Consider the following 22,238-nt stretch of genomic DNA (forward strand, 5'->3'; position numbering starts at 1 on the left):
AGTTTGAGTTTCCTTTGCAGTTCCTAAAAAGACGCGTACATAAAAAAAATTACTTCACTATATTTCCTCGTTTCTTAAAATCCTCTAGAATTTACATTAATCTAACTCCTAAATAAACTATACACTCGAAATTTTAGTGCTTCTGGCCCCGGTCAGCTTCCAATTTTAGGGGAGTTTCTAGACTCTGAGAGCACCCACCTTTTCATCCCTCTAAGAGATTGCAGCCACTGGGAGCGCTACAACTATGGTATTTCCTGGTATTTTAAAGATCTCAGTCACTAAGATACCTCACTATCTGATCTTTGGGAGGCCAAAATCCTTGAAGCTTCCATCCTCTACCAGTTCCCGGTTTGTTACCGCCGACGGTTTCTACTGATTAAAAAACTGTAGCTCACAGACTGCTTTAGCTCCTTCTCTCTTGGAGTTTCTGGCATATTCGTGCTTCCGGTGCCTAGTAGCACTTGGTATTTAGATCCCAGAGGGATCTAATAGCTTTTAAATTTAAGGGGTCTTAGTTTCTGACAGTTTCCGATCCAGGGAAGCTTCTGAATTCTTTAGTATCCGCCGGCCAACGGGATCGTAAAATTTGTCAGATATTAGGTATTTTTACATTTTCACAATGCCGCTGCTGCTATTACAGGGAATTGTTCTTGGTTGTGGCAAACTCTTGGCTGTCTCGCAAGCTCTAAAAGGTGACTGGCTGATCACGAGTTCCAGGCGTTCATGTGTAGAGGTCCTTAGCCAAATATTACTCTACTAACGGACTGGTTTTGAGGAGTGCCTGTCCGAACACACACGATTTTTTATGTTAAAATTGTAAAAACATTCATTCCAAGTAAATTTAATGTTCAGAGAGCCGTGCAGGCATGTTTTCAAAAGGTAGCAATTGTTTTCTCCCGAGCCTCTAGATATTAAAAACATCTTTATATTGTATGTAAAAATGTGCATTGACCAATAAGATCGTACTGAGTCCGGAAGAACGACCGCACTGCATGAAACAGGTCCACGATTTATTAAAGTTTGCTCTCGCAGGATTGAGTTCATCTAATCAGCAGATATACATTTGGTATAAAAAGTTCCCGAACGCTTAAAATATATACAACTTGTTTGAACCGCTGCTTATTTTCACACATATTACATACTTTAGACGAGATTAGAATATAAAATGTTGATAAAAAAATTTGAAATTTGATAAAAAAATGATTGATGTATAAAATGATGATCATTAGAATGGTACCGGATTGAAGTGGGAGTATTTGGTGATGAATGCATGGGAAAGAATAAACAAATGGCTGTTTAAGGGGAATGTGGTAAGAAAATCTCAGTTTTAGTATAATTTATTGAATTGCCATTCAATTGAACATTCGGTGCAATGAAGATGTGAATCTTAACTACTATTGACCATTTATAACTCGAAATCAGCTTCGAAAACTGCTATATTTCTGTATACTCTTTTTATCTCTTCTGGCAAACATTGACTCCCGATTCAATAATCTAAATCTGATAACGTCTGATTTCAGACGCTGCATTAAGCGTAATGTGAAATTAAGATGTACTCAAAATTCACACATATATATCAGTTATTGTATTTAATTAATAAATTAACATAATTCATTTAAACTAATTTTTACTCGTTGTTAAAATACAGCCTACTACGAAATATTATTTCGGTTGTAAAATATAGAAAAAATTAATATAATAGGGTAATTTTTGCAATTAAATAAAGACATTTAAGAGTTATAAAACCACATATAACACTCCTATTGTGTTTTATTACTACCATGAACATTTCGAGTTTAGAGAATTCATCTTCAGGTATCAGGTTAAGGTACATCACATAGAAAAGAAAAACAAAACACTCAACTAAATTAATATGTTTATTATAACTAAATCGGTAGCAACATTAATTTATTCCTTAATTAATGTACAGTAAAATACGATTTTAAAGAATTTCAAATAATAAGTTTCATACTAAAACATGTTTGTCATTTAATAGCGCATCAGGATTAATTTTGGCTCATTTTTAAATTTTAAAATGTTCTAAATTAGAAATTAGCTGACTTTTTTTCATATGCGTACATTTCATAATTTTTCGATATTTTGTGCATTTATAACCAATATTTTTCAAATTAACAGCCGACTTTTCTTTTGATCATTTCATGTCTTCATTTAATCGTCTAATTTCGGAGGTTACTACTAATATACATACTACATACTACTATTATGTACAAAAAAAAAAAACCAAATTCATATGAATACTTGATCTATTTTGAGGAAAAGAGTTAACCATTTCGGCCTGAACGCATTTGGTACATTGGTTAACAATAGGCCAAAATAAAAATGTACTAGCTTTTCTACAAAACGTATCAGTGCTGTTGAACTATTGCAGTAATAATTCTAGTCCAAGTGACGATACTCAATAAAAATGTGAATGGCTGTAATTAACCGCTAAAGCAGATATGTAAATTGGTTTGGGTGACGAGAGATGGTGAAAGTGGCATCTGTGATCTTAGAACAATAACAGTATCCTACCTGCAAGTCCTGATCCTGGCCCTGGTCCTCGGTGCCTTTTAGGTAATGGTTACACTCTGTGCTGCGATTTTTAGACTTTGTACATTAAATTAAAATTTGCATATATTAAAACAACCTAAATCTTTCTTCCTTGTTTCCCTGGATATGAATAACTCAAATATCTTTGTTGAGTATTTTTTATATGTTTTCTAGTTAGTATGAATATTGTGGCTTTACCTCACTTCTACAACTAAAAATTAAACCTAACTAATTTTACGTCATTATACACTCATATGAGTACAACCACACCATAAAGACAAACATTTCAATAAAACTAAATGTTTTTAATAATAAAATAAGTTCCCTTATTCAGTTTAGAGCATGTGTTAATATATTACTCTAAATACCATTTTATTAGGGATTATTTTCGGTATGAACGTTTAACTCTATTGCTAATAAAAAAAAAACTTATGTGGATTTTACAAGGATTTTGCTTTGCCGTACCAGATTAATAGTAATTACTTTTTAAAGTCCAGTTAATTTGAAGTTTATATTATCAGTACATATTATTAAATAAATTTATTGTATATGATTGTATTTACCATGAAACAAGAACAGTTACAACGTTCAAAAGGCCTTTATTACTAAGGTTAAATAAATTATTTTGACATAAAGAACCCATAACTCTATAAATATTGATTTTTGGCGAAATACAAAGATACACATATTGTTTATTATTCAATATTTATAATTCGCTAAACATTTGGAACTACTGATGGTAAACGCACATTTTCACAACAAATTTACAAGTCACAAAATACTACTTTATTTTGTTATAATTTACAAATCTCCATGACAAATAAGTTTAAGGACATATCGAAGACAACTCATAGCTGTAAATCGATACTCATTTCCGCATTTGTATGAAAGTTCCATTGCGTTTAATTCGGACAGAATTAAATTTTTTAAACATAAAAGGAAACTAATATTAAACTTAAAATAATACTCAGTCACATTAAGCAAAATTGGACTCATCGAACACTATATAACACTGTGTGTTGTTTTAATGACACAGGTAGAAAGCATAGTAACAGTTAAATAACACACGAAGCACGATTCTCACAGTTCAAATCCCAATATTATTTTACCTTTTTTGTGATGTTTTGTGAATAATGTAATGTTCATTGGTGTTTGACATTATTAGAAACATTATCAGCGAGTTTCTCGACAGTGAGACATGTTTTAATTTGGTACCTGTTTTATTGTTTTACCCATGATCACAGAAGTATTAGGATACATTTTACAGAATATGTTGTTAAATGTGATCATAGAAACATATAAGTCGGAAACATTTAAACTCTTCCATAGTAATGATGAGTGCCGCATTTTAGGCCATACGCTCCATAGTATACTGTTTTATAAACTTAGTTAATTTTATGTTACATTTAACCTAATCAATTTCGTGTTATCATTTAGTGTGGTTATAGTTCTATTCACGACATATCTCTCTTTTACAATACAAAAATAGTAACCACGATTTATGTTACTCCCTGTACGCCATACTATTCCTGGTGTTAACGTGGGTTGTGCTGAGTAACCAGCTACTACTTGGCTGTCTGGAGGACTCTAGCGTCCTCAGCGTCCTCAACCCCACCATGATAGCATCTTCGTAGTGAGACCTATATTTTTGTCCTAGATTTTATACTCATTTCCACTAACTTTAAAGTAATTCATAACAAGGAGTATTATAAAATTTCAAATGAATATTTTTAAAACTACTGCTAATTTTATTATTATCTAGTCCACGCGAATAAACATATTGTTTCGTGAGTAAAAATACTGGTGTTTGAATTTGAAAATGTGCCTTTTTCTTAGTCATAAAGTAGAAGTAATTTTTAATGTACCTATAATTAATTTAATTATTTGATTTATCTTAGATATGTTACTATTATTTGGAATACTCAGTGACCTCCCTTAGTTCATGCTGTAAAAGGAGTATGTTGGAAAATTAAATTACCCTAATGAAGATCGTTACACAACTATATACCTTTTAATATTAGTTTAACTTTAAAAAATATATATATCTATGAGTGCTATATGTTACTGTAAAGAAGGTAGCCAACTATTATACTGGACATAGTAATTTCAATGAGAATAAGAATAAAGGAATACAAGAATTAAATCTTAAGCCCTTGTTACGATTTTTACTTCAGGATCAGGTTTGGTCATTTTTCCGGCAACATCGGCGACCACGCGAGGCGATCTCCGTGCATCAGTCCGAAGACCTCACTAAATCATTCGACGGGTCAGTAGCGACGGGCGGTGTGTACAAATGGCAGGGACTTCAACGCGATCAACTCGAGCTTATGACTCGCGCTTACTGGTAATTCTTCGTTCAAGGGGAACTAGTGCAAGCCTCAATCCATACCATGAAGGAGTTTCAACAGGCTACCCGGGCCTTTCGGCCAGGGAAGACACACTGATTCCTTCAGTGTAGCGCGCGTTAGGCCCAGGACATCGAAGGACATCACAGACCTGTTATCACTCAGCCTTGTGCGGGTAGAAGCCGCCTGTGTCTCGAAGAAGAATTTGATTCAACGGTAGCACTATTGTGGATACGCCTAGTTAGGAGGCTAGAGTCTCGTTCGTTATCGGAATTATCTTCTTAATTTAAATGTTTTCTATTTATGATTTGCTATACATCAGTATTTTAACAAGAAGACATATGAATTCATTACATTCCAGTAGTATATTTGATTTCTTCTTCGGTTACGGGATTAGCGTTTACGAATCTCTCTACTTGTCTATCTGTCTATCTCATTGTTTCTCTGTCCATATCTCAGTCCGTCCTCATTATATCTTGTACAGATTATGACCTTTTTGCTTAACATTTTTCAAAAATATAGGCCAAATATTATTATAGGCAACATTCCGATGATAGTTCATGTCGCTACATTGGTTATGGCTAAGCATTTGTAAATGTTTTACATTCGTTTTATTTGGAACTGTAGTTGTAATGAGAACGAAGCTGAGTAAATAAATTAGTAAATTAGCTAAATACAAATATACGAGATCGTGAAACATTAATACATACTGCGTATTTATAAATAAAAATGCAAGATTAGTAGGATAAAGTGGTTTTAAAGTATGTGACAAGATTATATTTTAGCGCAAACTTAAGTAGTAGTAACTGGTAACTTAATAATTGACCTCAATGAGAAACAGTTGTATGTATCTGGTTGCTTTCTCGAAAAGTATCATCTGTAGAATTATGAATAGAACCTTTTATAAATCGTTTTTCCGTATATAAAAACGAGTTGTATGGTAGTGAATTTCCTTGGAGGGAATTTGAGCGTTACTGAAGCCTTTTACTCAGTAAGCTGAAAAAGTTTATTCTTTGTCTGCTGGGGAATGTAAAGCTCTCTTCCAGACATATACACAATAAAATGAGCTATAGACTCTAATTAGTGCGTACAATATCAATGAAGCTTTTTTGTGACACCAGGTGAGGCGTACTCCAACCTCCTTGTAATTAAAGTAATTGTGAAATAATACATGTTTAATGACTGGAGGGTCTCTGAGCATATCTAAACTAAGGAGTGTTCTTGTTTTAAATAGTTATATAAGAACAGTCTCTTTCTAGAAATACATGCTCAATGCAATTGACATATTAAATAATTTATTCCTAAGGATGCGTATCCCCGAAAAAGAACAATACAGTACTCCAAACTGTTCATAACCTTTAATTTGCAAGAAAATCAATTTTAATTTCATATTTTCAAATCTAAATACTACCTTTACTCGTTGCATGTACAAGTTTTTTAATTCAAGATATCGTACACATAAAATTGTGTAAAAACTATTGACCTTAAATGTTGACTTAGAATACCTAACCAAAATAAATTTTAACTCTCCGGCGAGGTCTGGAGATTAATTACTACTGTTATTTAACTCTTATTGTTAACCAAGATGTTGACTAAAATAACTTTGGTAATGGTTTTAATTCTGCAGAATACTCTCTCAATTTCAGCTTGAAGCATTTGCCATAACAACGACGCATTCTAGATCATAGAAAGTAGAATTTTGAAAGTTACATTGAAATCTAATAATCTTTATCACTTTAATTGACTATATATTATTTCTTATAGTGTGTAAGAGACATCTGACGTTAAAGTCAGTAACTAATTGAATCGGTAGAACATCATAGACCATATTTCTCTCAAAAATTGTCATGAGAGTTTAAACAAATTATTAAATATAATAAATAAATATAATTCAGTTATTAGTTTTATACGGAAACACCTAACATAAACAGTTTTCAACTCAAGGTAAATATTTATTTAACTGCAAAATTGCCAGAAAAATGTCAATTATAACTAATTTAGGAAATATTTCTCCTTACAAGTTTTAAAATATTTAGCAGAACGATTCATAGATATTTAGCAAAATATATATGAACGAATACAAAGCGTTACTGAGATTGACACATGAAATTACTAAGTTCTTATTGATTCTTTCTGTACACTTTGGGTGCAGAAAGAGTTAAAGAAAGCCCAAAACAAGGTTCGTTCTGTATTTACACAAAGGTTACAAAATAATTCTTTGATTACATAATTTCTAAGAAAAACGAAAACCATGAAGTTAAAACATTTGCAAAATGAATAAAATAGAATTTACTTCAATTATCATTAAATTTGAACTGTGCCTGTGTTTTGTGCTGTAAATAATACTTTCTTAAACTAGGATGTAATTTGCATTGGGTAACGAGAGATACTATGAAGGACAACTTAGATCTCTAAATTATAAAAGTAACTCATCCATGTTAAGCCCGGTCCTGGTACTGGCGATTGCATCTTATTCTACCTATGTGATTTTTCTTGTTATGTGATTGTTTATACATACTATAAAGACAAATATGTGTTTGAAATATAATTTAAATTTCTTATGTTATTAACTCCACTTATAGGGTTATCTATATATATATATTAATTTTGATATATATATATATATATATATATATATATATATATATATATATATAGGCTGAACACTTATTGGAGACTTACCATAACTACACAAATATTGAAAAGAACATTGAAATTTTAGATATCGATAGGAAAGGAGAGAAAGTAAACACAAAACAAGAATTACATATCTATATAAATTGTAACAAATATCCTCATAAAATTTCAAATAGTAATCTGAAAAACAAGACAAATCCAATTTTTGAAAAAAAATAAAATATTAAATACACATTACTAATAAGAAAATTACAACTGTGTTATTTAAATTTAACATATGTCTAAAAGGTCGATATGTGTATATATAATTGTTCATTATTTATTTATTTATAGGTTAATGTACAATGATGATCGTTAAAAACTGAAACACGTGTATGTAATAAAAAGATTGTTAAAAGGGTTTTAATAACTTTCACTACAATAATATAATTTAAATTTCATTTCTGACTTAGGTTATGGTGTATATGGTAATAGATAAAAATTGCATATAGGATTTAGTTCCATGGAAAAAATATAAACTGATTCCTCCCTCTACGCTTTGGGAGGAAACACGAACAAAGGAGGAAAAACGAACAAAGGGAATTTGTTAAGTACTATATCTATAGCACACAAAAAGGAAAAGAATCTGAAATAATTATTTAAAATTAAATTATATATATTAAATGATGATATGAAAACTTTGTGATCACGTTATCATTACATATGAACTATTTCAGTGTTTTTGCTGTAATTAATATTCGCTAAAAATATGAAATAAACTGCTTTGTGTAAAGAGAGTTAGTGAGAGTAGATATTTTTATTTCTAAGTGATATAAGTAAATAACTCATCCTGGTCCTGTCCTGCTCCTGGGCACCGCATCCTGTTCCTGGTAGTGGTTCTCCGACTTACTGCGAGTTGAACTCCTATTGAACAAGAAATCTGAACTGTCCACCAAAATTTTAAAGAATTCTCATTCATTTCCCTTGTAGTTTCTATGGAAATATATAATTTTAATATATATTACCGTTGGGTATGTTCCAGCTCTTTCATTTATTTTTATTTCTATACTAAACTAAATATTTTTAGGTCTTTTACTAAACTTCATCCAGCCAACACACAAACACTTTTACCAACTCTTATTATCTGATTATTATTACGTATATTATGTGCCTAAAACGTCGAATAATACATAATTGGAAAGATTTGTTGTCCGTATTAGGCTATAGTGTGTGATATAGAATATACATGGAAAGAACTCTTTAACGCTGTTGTTCATTTACATATAAAAATCTCCGTATATTTCAAAAATATAGTAAGACATAATTCAAGTAATTTGTAGTACAGAAATATACCTTTCAATATCCATAAAAATTGCATTATAAAAAAAACATTAGCCATCGATTTCAAGGATACTCAGGTTATGTGTTTATACATTGCAAGTTGGATCTTACCTCTAGACCATCGTAAGTGGAGTTTTATTGCATTAATTATTTTAAAAATTCTCCTGGAACACGTTACAAGTAATAAACTTACGATTAAGATGGTTCTATTTAATTAGAAATGTGTATTGTTACAACAACTAGTTTTTTTTTTATGAAATTTTGTTCAAGTCCTATATATATAAACTTATACAAGCGCAATTAATCCTAGTTGATATTACACTAATAGTAAACTAAACTCCTTTCCTCCAAATAATCTTTAATTGCTACAGTCGTAAAGTTTGCCCGCATTGCAATAAGTATTCGAAGGTACAGCCAGCTTTAAGATCTTCCGGATATCAGCTCAACCGTATAAAATCTTATCCATGCGATCAACAGCTCATCTGTCGAGTGGTAACAGGATATATACCGTATCTCGTTACGTCTAATCCATTTTAATTTTGTATATCATTAAATTTATGAGTGTTTTGCTTACTTTTACAGTATTGTTTGAAATTTTATGTATTAAAATGATGTTGTAATGAAATAGTTTTATTCTAACGTCCAAAAAGTCAACCTTACTTTTCATAGTGTTGGAATTAAAAATATATTATTTTTAAATAGACCTTGATAAACACTAACAAATCAAATTATTGTGTTTCTCTAAAACCTAAAAAAGTCTCTCTACACCTATAAATACACTCGTTTAATTTGCCACTTCTTAATTACTTATAAACATAGCAGATTTGTTTAAGTGGTATCATATTTTTAGGAACATAATCAAACTTAACTAACAAATAATTCATTGTCAAATTTAATTCCCATCTTATGCTGCTTCCACGTGATGATGTAAATTTTTGGTTAAACTTCACGTGGTTGGTTCCATCTCAACGAAACAAATATTTAAATATATAGTATACATACATTTAAATATTTTATAAGTACATAGCATTCATAGGTGTATAGGTATTGATGTTTATATGTATTATGTTCTTTAGTACTACTTATTATATTTTGTTTTATTTCCTGAAGAAAATGTAACCAAAGTAGAGAACATATTTTTTATTATTATATTCATATTTCTTGTTCCGAAAATGTATATATTTATTTGATTTTCTATATAAAAATTTTTCCCTTTTTAGGTTTTTTTAAATTTTACACAACAGTGCACGCTACCAGTTCTGTACTTATAAACATCGTTTATACTGACAACTAACTGTTATTGAAGTTTTACGTCAAAAATATAATAGTTACTAAACTCAAACTCAAACTCAAATAAATTTTATTTTCAAAAACAAATTTCCAACACTTGTACATGTTAATGCATGAAAATTGACAGCACATAGAACAAAGTCTGTGCGTGCTGTCCAGTTCAAATCTAGAATGTACAAAGTATTAATAATAAAATAAGAAATGCTATATGTTAATGAAAAATAAATAAATAAAAACAGAAATGAACTAAAGGAAACTTTAACTAAAAAATAAAAACTTGACAGTCTATACATAATTTAAAGTATAACATTTAATCAGAATCACACAAAAATACTAGAATATGCTGTCTTAGCACGCATTTAAATCAAACACGGTAAAAACAAATGAAGATGGACAAACAAAAAATACATTATCTCAGAGACGATGACGCACGGATGACAGTGATGAGTGGAAGTTAATGACTGTATCGGTAAAGTTAGTAATAAGCAATGATTTCGTTGTTTTCATTGGTAACGGTAAGTGGGGGAGAGGAGGGCCTCAGCACCGTCCGGACCGATCATACGAAGCCAGGCAGTGACCAGCCGCTTGAAGCCACTAACAGGCTCGTCCTGCAGGTCCCTTATCACAGAAGGCAAGTGTCTGCACAGTGTGTTGGCGACATAGTATGCGTTAGTGAGGTTAATAGACAGTTTAATTAAAGGGACCTGCAAGCCCACACTCACAGCGTTTCTTGTAGGGTAACTGTGAACAATAGGGGTGAGGACGGCATCTTTATGAGAGTAGGTGTAGACCAGTACAGTCCTAATAAATAACTGCCTAATTGTAAAAATATCAGTCTCCATAAATAACAGAGTAGATGAATATTGTCTTTGTTTATTAAAAGCTGCTTTTATTATTGATTTTTGAATAACATTTAATGGTTCTAATGTAGTTTTATAGGCCCCTCCCCATGCGATGATACCGTATTGTAAAATGGACTGTACATACGCAAAGTAAACTGTTTTTAACTCATTATAATATAGAATTTGGCCTAATTGACGAAATATATAAATTAATTGAGGCGGTAGCTGCTAGAAGGGCCTATCTCAAAAAAATATGTTTTGAGAAAACTGCATTTAAATGTTTACTATTGGATAAAAGCCATTTATTTTGATAATTTATTCACTTATTATATTTTTTATTTTACAGATTTCTTTTTTATATTTCCACAGTGTAACTGAGTTTAATTACTTTTATTATTTTTAACTGTTTAACTGTATTATTAACTTTCGGAGGAACATCTTTTCCCGAAGTGGTAGTATAACCTAGGCCCGACTGCCGCTTTTGTTTCTGAACATTACGGCCCCACTGTTCAGTGCTAACTACTTTTCTCTTTACACCTTTTGAGTTAGATTTCAAAAGAAGTTCACCACTCATTTCTTCAGTATCTAACACCAATCTAAATAAAACACTCAAAAACTACTTGTAAGCTACACAATCACAATACAAAACAACAAGAAGTGAGGTTATATTGTACAGCAGAAAACACAAACACACAGCCAGCTGATGCCACCATTTGTCTATGCTAGAAGGGCCTCTCGACACATAGACGTTTAAATAGGTTTATCTTGACAACAAAGAGGAATATTTGAATGAGTGAGATGGAGGTTATACTTAAACATATGGAGAAAAAAAAATATAAGTGATCTCCGCAAAAAGGGCCCATCTCGAGATAGGCCCTTCTAGCAGCTACCGCCTCAATTTCCTTAATTTGGACTTTATACAATTAACGTGAGGTTCCCACTTGAGTTTTGCATCAATAATTACACCGAGATACTTGTACTGGTCCACCCTCTCTATCAGCTGGCAATCACATGCAGTATTGAGAGAGTCAACGCACGAGTGTAGCAGCAGACGCAGGTCCGCAGGTGGCCCGCTCGCAGCGCGTAGTGCGATCGGTAAACACTTTGTTTTACTGACATTCATAGTTAACATATTGTCAGAAAACCATTTATGTAATAAATTTAATTCTTGGGAAGCAGTTTCATATACTTCATGCCAAGTTTTTTCGCTATGAATTACCACTGTATCATCTGCAAACAGGAGTAGTTTTCCTGTGAGATTCAGTTTATCTAGGTTATTTATATACACTAAAAATAATAAAGGACCTAACGTGCTTCCCTGAACCACTCCATAATTTACTTCCTGAGGTTCACTGCTAATATTATTTATACACACAACTTGGTTTCGACCACTTAAATAACTTATGAACCAATTTAAGGCCATCCCTTGGACTCCAATACATTCAAGTTTACTAAATAACAAATTTCTATCTATAGAATCGAAAGCTTTGGCTAGATCAATAAAAAGAAGTAATGATTTATAATTTTCTTTTAAAGCGTCTATTATAAGTTTATTGATTCCAAAAAGGGCGTCAGAAGTATTTTTACCTGGCCTAAATCCAAATTGAGATTTTGATATAATATTATTTATTTCAAGATAATTTTGAAACTGATATTTTACGCACTTCTCCAGTACTTTACCGACCGCACTTAGCAATGAAATCGGTCTGTAATTGTTCATATCGGATTTATCATTAGACTTATACAAAGGTATTACTTTGGCTAATTTTAATTTGTTTGGGAAAACTCCTGAGGTAAAACTGAGATTGATTAAATGTTTGATCGGTGGTAAAAGATTCTTAATATTATTTTTTAAAACAGATGTAGGAATTTCATCGACCCCGGGAGCAGAGCCACCGCGTAATCCGGCAACGCATCTCTCCACCTGACTGTCTGTTACCGGCATCAGCCGGAACACATGATCGGTTCTATAGGCGACATCATCCACGAGGGGCGGGTTGCCGGACCGCGGCAACTTCTTTGCTAAATGTGAACCTACATTAGAAAAGAAAATATTAAAAGAGTTTGCCACAGCCTTAACTTCAGCGCCCCCATGATCTGAAGCCTGCAGGATGTTGTGAATGGGGAATGGGGTATTGGATCGTGCCCCACCGCTAATTTCATTGATAACTTTCCAAAACATTTTTGGACAGTTCGATGAATTTGTAATTTTTTCTCTATAATAAGCTGCCTTTGTCTTTTTTATCTCTTTCGCCAAGTTATTCCTATAAGTTTTAAAATAATTTTTGAGCGTATCATTAAATGGTTGCCTTTTTAATGTTTTACTAAGTTTGTCTCGTTTTCTGATAGATTGAATTAGATTTACTGTTATGCACGGTTTAAGCTTTTTGTTGCGCGTACTGTTTCTTTTCGGTTTAATAGATAAATTTTTTAGATCTTCAAGAGATTGTAAAAATATGTCACAGCAGACGTTAACGTCTTCCTGCTGCAGCACGTGGTCCCATGACTGCTCCCCCAACAGTTTCTGTAGTAGCTCATGGTCCAGGTAAGTGTCAATGTCACTATTAAGACGGGTGCGGGGAGCTCTGCGCTCCACCCCGGCCAGCACCGCGTAGTGGTCAGTCAAGTCAGTAGTTAGAACTCCGGCAGTTACAGCATTACAGTCAGAGTGTTTTATAAAAAATATGATCAATGCAAGTTGTAGACTGTTCTGTTACTCTTGTGGGTTTGTTAATGCATTCTATAAATCCTACTCCGCATAGGATATTTAAATATAAGTCTTTCTCATTTACATTTTTACTTGATGTTAAAGTGTCTATGTTTGTGTCGCCTGTAAAAATATAAGTCGTGTTTTCGTTGATTGTAGAATAATACTGTTGTAAGTCGTCCAAAAACAAGTTGCAGTTCATCGACGGGCTGCGGTACACCGCCAGTACACTGTAAGGTCGACCGTCAGTTTCAAAGTTCAGTTGCAGTCCTGTCGCCTCCCCCAAAGTAATCCGTTGTACAACCCCGCGCAATTCAGTATTCAAGTAAATAACCACTCCATCATTTCTGTTCCAATTGTTTGTAGTGCTATAAATATCATAATTTTCTAGAGAAACTAAACTTTTATAATTGTCAATCCATGCTTCAGTAAGAATAATAATGTCAAATTTAATATTTATACTTTCAATACAAATTAGTAAACTGTCTATATTTTTAAAGTAGCTGCGAATATTTAAATGGATCAGTTTTAAAACGTTAGTGTCAGTACTGAATTTATTAAAGTATTGCTTAACGTCATTGTGTGAGTCAAATTGTTCACAGTAAACACGTCGGTAACTGTCAAGTAAGTCAAGGGGCAGTACGTCACCGTTCATCCGCTACAACGTCCGCCGCCGCATCGCCAACCACGCTGATTATTTTAATGGTTTTGTTTAAGAAAAAAACAAATAAATTAAAAAAAAAAATATTAAAAACAAAAGTTAGTTTACTGAGTGCAGTATTTAAACACGTGCCATTAAAAACAGTACAAAATCAAATAAAATACAACTCAACACACAAAGTCATACTCAAAGTTACAAATTTAACATTGTTCTAGAAATTCAACCAGTATTAGATATAATACTTAGTATTAATATAAAACGAATTGCTTATGAGATAAAAAATCAATACAGTTATACTAAAATAGATAAAATTAAAAAAAAACTTAAGCGATTGCCTACATGTAGAAAAATTTCAATACAACTATGAAATATGAGCTTAAAATACTTCCTTTAGTGATAACAAGGGGTTTTCTCTTTTAAATTGTAACTAATTCAAATAACATTGAAGAACTAAATAAAACAACAGTTGTGTAAGTTTAACTAATTAAAGTATACTATTATGTTTAATGTAATCAGGTTGAAAGTTAAAATTGCGAATGTGAGGAAATATAGAAAAAAAACCTAAATTTTAAACATAGATACGTATATAAACTCATTTAAATCACTTTATTGTAAAAATAATATATTCAGCTACTTTCAAATTAATTAAAGTATACTGTTTACAAGCAATCTGTTACTAGTAATAACTAATGCTTAAATAAATGTAATATAAATAAAATGTCACTGTTATGAAATAATGTCTTTTAAATTGGAGTTAACGTAAGATAAAATTGTTATAGAACAAAACTTAAATCCTCAAAACATAGCTACAATATAAAATAAAATTATAACTCTTTATATGATCAGAAACTGTTCTAAAATTATTTTAAAGAAATAAAATCTGCATAATATTTTAAACAGTCTCCTACGACTAACAAAATAATAAAATAACAATAAAACGTTAATTAAATATTGGCTGTATATTTTAAGGTACTGTATACTGTATTAAAAGAAAATAAATCATATCTTTGAATTATGAAGGGATGAAATATTACTATATGATTGTATTGGAATAATATGAATTGATAATTGTTTTGTTTTAATATTATAAATGATCAAGTAATAAAAATTAAGAAAAATGCAGGTATAAATTAAAAAATGTACTATTTCATTGATAAGCAAGAAAATACTAAATTGTAATGTTATTATTTATAATAAAACAGGTTTACCGTACCTTCATTTACCTCCTTACAATAAAAGTTGGTCTAGGTCCTCTGGGGTCCTGAGTAAGGTAGGAGGACAGTCCGGGTGTGCAGTCTTCCTGGCGAACACTCTGCAGTCACGGGTCCAGGCGAAGGCTAACCTTTTCTCCCTTACATATCTCTTGGCTCGGCCAAGTAACATTTTGAAGTGAGGTGTGAGATGGTCGTTAATGTAGATGGGTGTCGCAGGCCAAGAGTCGACAAGCGCCGCAGCATTGAGTCTGTCACGGATGCTGTCTCGGATCCGCACGCATCACACTTCCAAGCGGCCTTTTTACGCACAGATAACTTTTTAAAAGAATCCATAGAATCTATACGTGTACAACCCGGATGGAACAGTCCTTTGCACTCTGCACACGTCAAAGCTTGTGCAGCATCAATAATGTCGTTAGAGCACTTTGTACACACCGGCATAATTGTAAATTTAGAAATTGTAACTTAATGCTACTCGAAAAGAAAAATAATAAAAAATAGTAATAACACATGGTGACTGCACGCAGGACAGGCGGCGACACGGCGGAACAGGACTGGCCGTACTAGATAAGAGCGGGCAAAGAGCGATCCGCACTGGCTGACATCTAGATAAGAACTGATGCAAACTACGCACTTTGGATGCCAAGAGATAGTGGTAGCAGTAACTATGATTTAGTTGGTCTATTTTAGTATTAGTCATATAAACTCCTTTCATATATATGTTAAATTTATGCTACTACCGAATAAAGGGAAGATATCTATGAAACATAGCTAAGAAAATTGTTTTCGTAAACAATTCTATGATACTATGAACTATTTCAGATTCAAAATTCATAAAACTATTGAATACCTTAGAAAATATTAAGCCGATTCTGCATGCACGCTTTTGGTATATGAGAAATTAAAAACAGCTCATAACCCAAATGTAACCAAAAAAATCAAACCATAACTTTTACGGAGAACTTACAGTGGGATTTATTTTGCATAGTAAACATCCTAGTGCAATGCATAAAAGTAATGAAAAGATCAAAAACATAATTTTTTTTTAAATATTAATTCAGTTAATATTTTATAATGTTTTGACATAGTTATTTATGTTTAATTAATAATATATGTAAATTTTAAAGTAATCTAGGATATAAACTACGTACTTGGAAAGAGATAGTGAGAGCAGAAACTACGATACACAAACAATAAAAATAACTCACTGTAGTTTCTGGTCCAGGGCCTCTATATGAGCCTCACATCGTGTTCCTTGTTCGCTGGTTTTCCGAGGAGCTGCGATTAGAGTGGATTTTGAATATAGTATTGAGCAATTCAGAATATTGAAATACCCCGAACTTTTCTTCCGTTGCTTCTTTGGATGTAAGTAATTTGGATGTGTACATCTGTAGGGGGCATATCAGCTGGATTCTTTCAAGGAAAATGTCTATATTTTATCCTAGGCAAATTACGTTCTTTTAGGCGTAACCACAAAATGTTTTTGTATTTTTTTCTGCTCTAAGACTAAAGCATTTACGAGTATAAGCAAACAGCTGTAAGTCTTGTAAAATTTATGACATCTATTCTCCAAAAATTAAATTGATTAGATTTGGTGCGAGATATAGTAAAAGAAAAACAAATAAATACTAAAAACATCAAGCGATTTGTTTGTAAAAAATAACTGATTTATTAAAAACATTGAATTATAACGGTCAGTCACGGAAGTGATAGTGATATCACCGTCAGCAAACGATATGGAAAGATTAAATTAAGCATTTTTAGCCAAGTATTTGTTACCGATATTATTAAAACTTTCCAGTTTTTTATAACTATATAAAGGATGACCTATGACAATTTAAATCTATAAATCTTTATTTGTAATATACACTAGCATACTAATTGCGGCTCTGATAACGCTGAGTCCCTCCTCACTCCCACTTACCGTTATTAACCACATTTACTATAACTACTTTCAGTTGCTGTGCCGTCTTGTCAGCATATACAATATGTTCAACCGCTTGCTTAGATATTTTTTTTCGTAACTTTTATTTTATTTTATTTTGTGGGACTGATTGTGTGAGCTGAATTTTGCTTATTGTACGGATTTATAAAAAAGTCTGTTCTCTTAAAATTGTTCTATTTAAATAAGAGCTCGCCGACACGCACAGGCCTAGGCCCGTGTGACGGTATTTTAATAATAATAATCATGTAATTGTAATTATTGTATATTTGAAAATAAATAGTAATTTGATTTGATTTGAATTTTTATGTTTTACTCTAACCCTGGTCAATAAACGTTCCCAGCGTGCCCTGACTTGAACTAAGGGTTTATATCAATTAATTAATACTACACATCCCTGCAACAACAAAGAGAACTGGCCGTTCATAGTACACTTCTATTGCTTTACTTCTCGAACATGTTTTTCTATTGTAGGTCACTTTTTTCTGAGTAAAGGCTTTAAATGTGACAATTATTAAAAAAACATTGTGTGTTTACCAAGTGTTGTTATACAAAAAGATATTATCGGATCTCGTATTACAAAATGTGCAAACAACTTTTTTTTACTGAAGTTACATTCATCTTTTATTTACATAACGGAGTAAGTATTTTTTGTAATCCAATGTTTATTGACATTATATGTGTTTGTGTGTATATATGTCCTTTTATTGCATGTCTGTTATTAAAATAAATAAGTATTATATTTATACCTTGAAACATTTATAAATAATGCAGCATTAACGTATGTAGAGATATGCATTGAATTTTAAACACCTAAGATATGCATCCAATAAAAGGTGTAACACAGACGTTAAATTACTAACTTCTCAGTCAGTTCTTAGAAGCTAAATAGCTCAAACATTTAGGAGAGGAGAGTGAAGTTACACTCCTTATACGGAAAAAATGAGAAATTAACACAAATATTTTATAACATTCTTCACATTAGTTATTACGTTTTTTGCAATAGGCTTCGCTGGGTTTTCATGCCAGATTTTAACTCTATACCTTATTTCACTTACGAGATATCCTGTGGACAGATAAACATACAATCATACAGGAAAGACATTTTTACACTCACGGTGACCAAAGAGAAATCGAGTGAGCTTACTAAGTGGTAGGCTTCTATGAAGCTTAGCCTAATTCTAAGGTTAGACAGCACCATCATATAATTCATTACTGATTACAGTCTTTGTAGAAACCCCATGTAAGGTTTTATATCAGTACTCAAATAAAATTTCTGGTAAGGAAACGAGGGTACTACCACAAAGGTGTGCAATGGAATCGTCTATTGCAAGTTAAAACTTACATTGAGCACAATATATTATAATTTCTTTGTACTCTATTAATAAATGTGGCATTACAATATCACATGATAGTACACAGGTTGTTGACATGTTTAATAATTCACCAATCATGGTTGCAATAAGAACCAAACATATTCGCTCTGCCAAATCCGTACGATTGACCTGAACTACTATCAAACAGCTATGTTTGCAAAAGTTGATTCTATGTGAGTGTTGAGTTTAGCTCCAGTCTACCTTTCTCTTATGTGCAGCAACTGAAATCAACCATCTTCCACGCAAGCAAATATTACGTGAAATCAAATCTTCTAAAAAGTACACATCTATGGTGAGAAGGATGATTCAGTGAGGCTGTGAATGTTAAGTGTTAAAAACCGATGCGGGGGTTTCCTTTTAACTTTGTTCGTTTTCAGTAACAAAATATTTTTGGATCTCTTTCGATGAACATGACTCGAGATTTAAGAAGTCTCAACAGCATCAGATTTTAGACGCTGCACTAAGAAGAAGGTGAACTCGAGCTAAACTCAACATACGTATTGAATCAGCCCTTCCCACCATATTTGCGTTATTGAAGATTCAGTAGCTCCACCGTGCTTTTGGATCGTGTCAGGCAACATCATATTGCTTTTAGTTGTGCACCTGATGAGACATGAGTATATAGGGTTTATAATGAAAATAATGACCATTATCTGGAAAATACATTATTTAATCATCCGATTGATAAAAATGGTGAAAATACTTCAAAATAGTCTTCTCCTACATCAATACACCTGCTTAAACAATTCTGCCACACTTGGAAAGCACGCTGGAACTCCTCCACTGGAACGCCTCTCAGTACTCTTATAACTTCAGCTTGGATGTTTCCCACTGAATCCCAGTGCTTTCCCCCCAGCTCTCTCTTCGGTCGGTGGAACAAAACAAAATCACACAGAGCTATGTCAGGGCTGTAAGTAGATTGGGGCACCACGGGGGTCTTTTTCTTGGTAGGGTAGTTGGCAACTACGAATGCTGTGTGGCTGGGGGAATTTTCGTGGTGGAGCTTGAAGATGACTTTAATATCAGGCCGGACGCGGGCGATCTTGCGTTTCAGTCTCAAGCACCTCCAGACAAAGGACTGCGTTGACAGTTTTTCCTTGCGGTACAAACTCAAAATGGACGATTTCTCAAACGTCAAAGAAGACTATCAGCATTATTTTGATACGAGACATGCTCATGTGATCTTTTTGGGGTTCGTGAGAGGATTGTGTGTTATTCTCCAAAACGACTTATTTTATTTTGTCATGAAACAGAACTTTTAAATTTAGTATTAGAATCTAATTATGCATTCCTAATATCGCATAATCTAAATTGGCCCGTTATTATCTCTTGTATTGTGAAAGAGAGCTCTGGCGTCGATTTCTGTAACTAATAGAATGAGTTAAATCTTCTAGAACAAATTTAGGTAACAACTGGTTGGTATTGTTTTAATTTTTAAAATATATCAATCAAACCAAAAATAATTATTATTTTTATATTTTAAATAAAAATCAACGAGTAATGTGTACTGATTACGAATTCTTCGCTTACTAGACGCTAGAAAGATTGTTGTAAAACACAAATTAGAAAATGCCTCTCATAGCACTATATACATATTTTTTATAAAATTACGCGAAAATTTCTAATAGCTATTGGTGTCCATTCAATACGAAATATTGTAAACTGATTCTCCCTGTACTCTTTGGGTACTAAGAGGATTATACATAACACCAAACACGAATTAGTAGCTTTTACACAAACCTTACAAGACAGTGTATTAACTATATTTAATTTGTACTTCTGTTAGCGCTACGTATGAACTATTGTGGCGTTTTTTGCTGTAAATAATCGCTAAAACTAGGATGTAAACTGCTTTGTATAACGAGAAATAGCAAGTAAAAACTATGATTAAAATTGAATTAAAGTAACTCATCCTTGTAAGTCCTGGTCCTTGTCCTGCTTCTTGCCAATCATCGTGTTCCTGGTGCTACTTCCACGACTAGCTGTGAGTTGAAGGAAATTTTAAAAATGCAGCGACATACAACTTTAGACTTATTTTAAAACATTAAATTATAAATGCTATTTTGTTTCCATGGATATAAAATAATATATTATTGAAACTGCTGCTTACGTTTTAGCTGTTCCTTATATTGCTGACGTCACGACTACTAATAACGCTAAACTTTTGTTGTATGATTACCCCAACACATAAACTTTAGAGGCACAAAACGGGTAAATATAACTTAACTATAAAGATTCTTATAAGTTTTTCCCCGTCTCTGATAAATGTGCTACATTATTAGTGTTTGGATGCAACATCCAGGGAAACTTTTCGACAAGACATCTTTTACTATTTCTAATTATTCTACAATACACGACACGACATGACATTTGGAAACTTCATTTCCGAATGTAACTAAAAGAATAAAACTGAACACAAAAATTGAAAACATCATTTCAAAATTTAACCAAACACCACATCTCTCTATGAGGCCTGGGGCGAGTTGTAATACTATACAATCAAATGGACACAAACCGGGTTGAGTTCTTTTTAAGTGAAGTTATCTTTAAATTTGAAATATTTTTTAATTCCATATTTTCAGGAATACATAATTATCCCAATTAAGCTCTGTAAAATAATATTACGTTTAAAAAATAATCAAATTTATAATTTACTATTTTTGTAAATGGTAAAAAGATAGCGACACATAAATAGATTGTAGACAATGTTACTCTCAGTTACGTTTTATATTTATTTAAAAATAGGAATTTTTTAAAGATATATAATTTTATTAAAACTAAACTGTTTCCGAAACTAAGGATTTAATAACTACAAGATGTGTTACAAAATGAAAAAAAAATTGTTTGTACTACGACAGGAAACAAATAGAGGAACATAAATTTAATTCTGAATGTCTGTGAAGGTTAACTTCAGATCTCTGATGATGGTTTCAGAAACTAATTGGTTAAACCAACAATTATACAGACCATATTTCTACTCAAATCTGCATAATATTGTTACTATTTTATTGAGTGTAAACAATTAAATGTTATTCAGATATGAATTTTGTTCCTAAGTCAACTAGTATCCGCTTATTTTAAATCATGTTCTATACTGCACTGTTATTAAATGCCTGAGTGATATCTCTAAGAACTATTTAAGTCAATAATTCTCCAAGTAATCTTTACACTATTTATTAGATATATATAAACGGATAATATATAGGTTGAACGATGTGTTGGAAATTATTGTAAACTGATTCTTTCTGCACACTTAGAGTACTGAGAGGATATAAAAACATAAAGCTCAAGTTCTTCTTTAGCTCACAAAGTATACGAAAGTTATTTGTTGATCAAGATGATCTTCCTAATTGT

The sequence above is a fragment of the Homalodisca vitripennis genome, unplaced genomic scaffold, assembly GCF_021130785.1.
Source record: "Homalodisca vitripennis isolate AUS2020 unplaced genomic scaffold, UT_GWSS_2.1 ScUCBcl_2670;HRSCAF=7662, whole genome shotgun sequence".
Taxonomy (NCBI): domain Eukaryota; kingdom Metazoa; phylum Arthropoda; class Insecta; order Hemiptera; family Cicadellidae; genus Homalodisca; species Homalodisca vitripennis.